The 5,928-nt window shown below is 42.1% G+C and overlaps 1 long non-coding RNA gene across 1 annotated transcript; it reads left to right on the plus strand.

Moving 5' to 3' along the window:
• The first annotated feature begins 4,595 nt into the window (after nt 1-4,595).
• Nucleotides 4,596-5,488, plus strand: LOC148027880 (uncharacterized). The gene is made up of 3 exons (XR_015692557.1): nt 4,596-4,683; nt 4,794-4,980; nt 5,209-5,488. It is a non-coding gene; the product is annotated as an uncharacterized LOC148027880 (long non-coding RNA).
• The last annotated feature ends 440 nt before the right edge of the window (nt 5,489-5,928 follow it).

Here is a 5,928-nt window from a genome sequence, read left to right on the forward strand (position 1 = left end):
GGTTTGCGATGTAGAAGCAGAGACGTCAGTCCCTAAGATAGCTGAAAAGGGGAGTGCTAAGGTAGGGGAGTACCCGCAACCGAAGCGACAACTAGAGGCCATAGAGAAGGTGAGGGAATGGGTGAAGGAAGCCCAAGAACACCTAAAGGATGCTGAGCCCATCATGGAGGATGGTATCGGTGACCTCTCCAGCATAAGTACGCCGACCTCACTCCCACAGCCCAAGTCAATGGAAGCAACTGCACCACAAGAGGTGCCGTTAAGGCCAAGCCTCGATGCTGCTACAAGGCCGCGGTCCAGTCCGGCTACTAGTTAAGACAATCCAGGTTAAGAGAGAGACGAACACCCAATGATCTCCTAACCACACTAGTGACTACCCCTGTAATACTCAGTCTGGGAGATCTGCTTAGGCAGCACCCCACCCTATGGTAGGACCTTAAGCAGTGGGTTGAAGGGACACAAGAGTAGGTCACAATAGACCCTCAGGACCATGAGACAGAAACGCAAATACCAAGTTTGACACTACACACTGTGCCTAAGTCCTTGCATATCAATGCCTTTTGGGAAGGCTCCGAGATGCATGCAATCTTGCCAGTTTTAGCCCTAGGTGACACGACAAGGAAGAGCGTAGACATGGAGGCCGGGATTAGCGTGCTTAGCTACGTAGTGCTTCAGACTTGGGGAAACCCACCTGTTGAGACTGCTAGGTTTAATGTCACACTAGCAAACGGTATGAGAGTTAAGCCATTCGAGGTGCTTAAGAATTGGACAGTGAAGATCGTAGGTGCCCAATTCTCTGTTGACTTTATAGTCATGAAGGGAGTAGACTACGACATCCTATTAGGCTGCCCTTGGATGCGCAACGCTAGGGTCATCAAAGATTGGGGGAACGGCTTAATCTTCTTTGGAAATAGGACGGACGCCGTGAGAGTAGAGATGGATACCTCGAAAACCTCATCTGTCGACTTAGATGCCATCTCTACTATGCTCAAGGGCAATTCTCAGGCCAAGAAGCCCTACGGGCCCTTGACCAGGTATGTCCCATGCCCAGAGGATGAGTGGGATTGGATGCATGTCCTTGCTACAATCCACCTACCTTTCTCTGATCACGAAGCATATGAGAAGGCCATCAAAACAATTGGTAAGGCTAACGATACACCTTCCGTGCCAGTCTGCATGATGTCAGAAAGCCTTCAAGGGGAGCCAAATCCCGTCAACTCCCATGTTCCAACCAACAAAAGGGAACTCCAAGAGATACTGGGGTATCTATTGGACAAGCTAGTTGACAATCCAGCCGCAAATCTCAAACCACTCTAGGATCTCCTAGATGAACCCAAGTGGCAATGGACCAAAGTGCATGACTTAAACCTCATGTATAACTAGGCCTTAGTGCCTAACCAACGACCAAGGGAAGACTGAGTCCTAGGAGATGACGAGCAGTCTGATGAAGGAAATTTGAGTGACGAATACGAAGACTACCAGTCCTTCAGCGATGAAAGTGAGGGAGAGGTAGATACCATGGAATACGACACGGAAGGACAAGAAATAGAGCAAATACGGGCAGAATCCAAGCCGCATAGAAGGAGTATGTTCCATAGGGAACGAGGAGTCATGAGTGAGGAATGTGACTGCACCTGGTTGGAACATGTAGGAGCCATAGACCTCGAACATGCGGGACTAGGCCAGCTAGGAATGACGCCGATATTGAGAATTGAATCACCATCTGAACTATGCCCACCAGGAGAAACCACCTCTTCTAGCGAAGGGGGGATTTGACTCTAAATCAGAGGTTAGATCGAAGAGTGATCCAGAGATCCCTAGGCTTCCCACAACCAAATGCACTAAGGGGAACCTAGCGGTCCACCTGAGGCGCAGGCGATTGAGAAAGGAGAAGGCAAAACAACCCAGGGAGGATCGAACGGAAGAACAGCGGAAGCTGCAAGACCTCCCTAAACGATTCACGAAATTCGAAAAGGGGGATAGGGTAGTAGTGCTGTTAGGTGCCAAACATCAAGCACAAACAAGTGAACCAATCGAGGGACCAGCCAAGGGTCAAGGAGGTGGACCTAGCCCAAGAGGGGAAACCACCCAGACTAGTCTTCATTGCTGATGATTTAACTAGTGAAGAAGAAATGATTCTTGTCGCTCTCTTGCAAGAGTACATAGATGTCTTCGCCTGGTCCTTAGGAGAGCTTAAGGGGGTGGACCCAAGTGTCATGACCCACAACATACCCATGATGTCGGATGCAATACCGGTCAAGCAGCGACCGTACCCTATGAATCCTAAACATGCTCATGCTGTCAAGGAGGAGATTGATAAGCTAATGAGAGCAGGATTCATTTATGAAATTAAGCACATGGACTGGGTATCGCCCATAGTCATCGTGATGAAGAAAAATGGAAAAATTTGAGTGTGCGTCAATTATAAGAAGGTGAATGCTACCACTAAGAGGGACAATTATCCGTTGCCATACACCGAGCACATGCTGGAGAGAGTAGCAGGCAAGGAAGCCTATAGTTTCTTGGACGGCTTCTCAGGATAAAACCAAGTGCAAGTGCATCCTGCTGATAGCCTTCGCCACTGAGTGGGGTGTCTTTGCATACATAGTCATGCCCTTCGGGTTGACTAATGCCCCTGCCACTTTCCAATGCCTCATGTGCACCATCTTTAAGGACATGCTACGCAAGGAGTTAGAAGTCTTTGTCGATGACCTCTGTGTCCACTCGACATGTTATTTGACAAAATCATTAAGCACACTTAGACAAAATCCGAGTAGTCTTTAAGCAGTGTCATTTATACCGCCTCTCCTTGAACCCCTTAAAGTGCCAGTTTTGGGTGAAGCATAGATGTATTCTAGGGCACGTGGTGTCAAAGAACGGCATTGCCACTAACTTCTCAAAGGTTACGGTCATTGTTGACCTCCCCCCCCCCAGCAACTACAAAGGAGTTCAATGCTTTCTAGGCCATACCAGGTACTATCGGTGGTTTGCACTCAATTATGCATTGATCGCCAGACCATTGTACAAGCTGCTTATAGTCTTTGAATGGATTGAAGCATGCCAAAGGGCATACGAAGAGTTGAAGAAGGCTCTAACCACGGCACCAATCCGATGAGCCCCAGATTGGACCATCACCTTCCATGTGCATATTGATTCCTCTCATTAGGAGAAATATGGACTCTCTTTTTTGCCCCTTAAGGAGTGAATAAACAAATATAGGCCTAACCAATGAGAGAGCTGGGATTCCAGATTCATGTAACATGAATCTTCTAGCCATATCTTGGACCAAATCTTCCCTCACCAATAAAATAAGGGAAAGGGGGAGTACAAAGCTGTCACTTCTTGGAAGTTTGTGCCTCGAATTTTCATTTTCTTATTTTTTATGTTTGACTTTTCTTTTCTCCCCTTTTCAGTTTCCCCCTCTTTTTTAGGCGGAACTCAAATTTGTCATATCTCTTTCCTCGCTTCTTCTTTCCTGACGAAATATTACAGCCTCACTGTTTCTTGCCATGTCTGTAACCCTGTAAAATTTCATTTGCTTTGCACAAGCATAGAGAGAGATTCATGTGTTTTATGAGAGCAAAGCTTGTTTTACCAAAGCCCTAAGATTCTCTTCACAAAACTCTACAGGTATATTTTTCTCTTCCATAGATGTTCTATGGTAAAGTTTTATCTCGTTTGGAGAAAACCTGTGCAAGTTATGTGCATTCTCTGACATGTAATTTCTTTTGTTTTGATGCTCTAGGAGTCTCTTACAGTCAATAATAGTGATATTTTGAATACTCAACTTCTTCTTCAACATCTTAGGGTTTCTCTGTAAACAAAGTTACAGGTATATTGTCTTGTTTTTTTGTTGCTCCACTGTTAAATTTTATCTCGTTTAGACAAAATGTATACAAGTTACATGCATACTGAGATTTCCTTTATTTTTTTACTCCAAGAATCTCCGAGGGTGAAGAACAATGATTTATTAAGAACTCAACTTCTACAACATCTTTGGGATTTTGAACACTCAACTTCTTCTTCAACATCTTAGGGTTTCTCTGTAAACAAAGTTATAGGTATATTGTCTTGTTTTTTTGTTGCTCCACTGTTAAATTTTATCTCGTTTAGACAAAATGTATACAAGTTACATGCATACTGAGCTTTCCTTTGTTTTTTTACTCCAAGAATCTCCGAGGGTGAAGAACAATGATTTATTAAGAACTCAACTTCTACAACATCTTTGGGATTTTGAACACTCAACTTCTTCTTCAACATCTTAGGGTTTCTCTGTAAACAAAGTTACAAGTATATTGTCTTGTTTTTTTGTTGCTCCACTGTTAAATTTTATCTCGTTTAGACAAAATGTATACAAGTTGCATGCATACTGAGCTTTCCTTTGTTTTTTTACTCCAAGAATCTCCGAGGGTGAAGAACAATGATTTATTAAGAACTCAACTTCTACAACATCTTTGGGATTTTTTGCAGAGAAAGCCACATGTATATTGCCATTTTTTACTACTGTTCCATGGTTAAATTTCAACGCATTTGGACAAAGCCTATATAAGTTATATGTATGTGTTGACCCAATATTTCTTTTGTTTTTGTACTACAGGAATCTGTCAGTGAAGGAACAATGGTCTTGCTATAAGTCAACTTCTTGTTCAACATATCTAGGGATCTTTGTGAAAGAAATTACAGGTACAATGTTTCTTTTTTAAATTGATCCATTTAAATTTAATTTCATTTGGAGATAACATTTGCAAATTATGCACATGTTGATAGGTAACTTTTGTATTTGGTTGTTACAGATGTCTTCACGGAGGAAAAATATCAGTAGCATACTTGCAGTGGAGGTCTTCAACAGGAAAGATAATGGCGGTAATTGGATTTGTGATAAGTATTATAAGTTGGATTGGATTTTGATGCACCCAAGTACTCGAGGGAGTTTCAAGGTCAAGTGCAAGGATGTTGCAAACCCTAGCAAACATTGGAAAGGTAGAATTCTAGAGTTCAGAAAAGTGTTTAATGGCACAGGTGCAGTAACAAAAGTGTTGATTCAACATGTTTATACGCATAAACAAATCTCTGTACACGACGAGAACAACATTGCAAATTATAAAAAAAACAGTAAGTTGTTAAATTTTATCATTGATTATTCTTTTGTATCAGAGTTGTTTTTAAAAGTCTTTGCAGTATTCTAATTCAGTCTTGTTTGATTGACAGCTCTATATCCATCGACTTTGCATGAATGGCAGAATGTGGAATGTTTAAGCGGCAAGATACATGTTTGGCATGAAGAGATAGGTTCTTTGATCTATGATAATAACTCTACAAGTCAACTTGCCACTCAAAATATCTTTTTTTATAATTCATTGTATGTGGTAGAAAGCCAGAGATTGCAGCATGTCCCATTGCCGCCACTGTCTAGTGGTGAATGGTTCATTGGTAGCTTGGAGTTGTCAGGAGCTTGCAAGTCGAAGATAAAATCTGACATCAATAGTGCTATGAAACCCATCACAGGCTCCAAAGATGTGCATCTTAATTGGTTTATTCCATTCTCATTGTTTGCACATTTGTTTGGTTCATGTGATGTTTTGAAGAAAACAAAGATTACTTATCAATGCAAGTGTCCATCCGAGGAATGGATGAGTCAGCTATTGGGTGAGTCTTGGAAAGTCAAAAGAACACATTTTGATGAGACGATTGAGTGCAGGGTCAACCAATCTGATATTACATTCAGGTAAAACTTTTTTACTACTTTGCATACCTTGATTTAATTGACATAGGTCTCGCTTAGATGAATTGTTATGTTAGTCGCATTGATCACTTACCATTATTTTTGTTTTTATTACAGGTATTTCATTGCTAGACAAACTCTGTGCATTCGCTTTTGATATAGAAGATGGCGACTTTTGCGAGGGGAGTGGATCAGCTTGGATCAAG

This window comes from Lygodium microphyllum, chromosome 12 (assembly GCF_053477565.2).
Source record: "Lygodium microphyllum isolate KBCC chromosome 12, Lygodium_microphyllum_v1.1.10, whole genome shotgun sequence".
Lineage (NCBI taxonomy): Eukaryota > Viridiplantae > Streptophyta > Polypodiopsida > Schizaeales > Lygodiaceae > Lygodium > Lygodium microphyllum.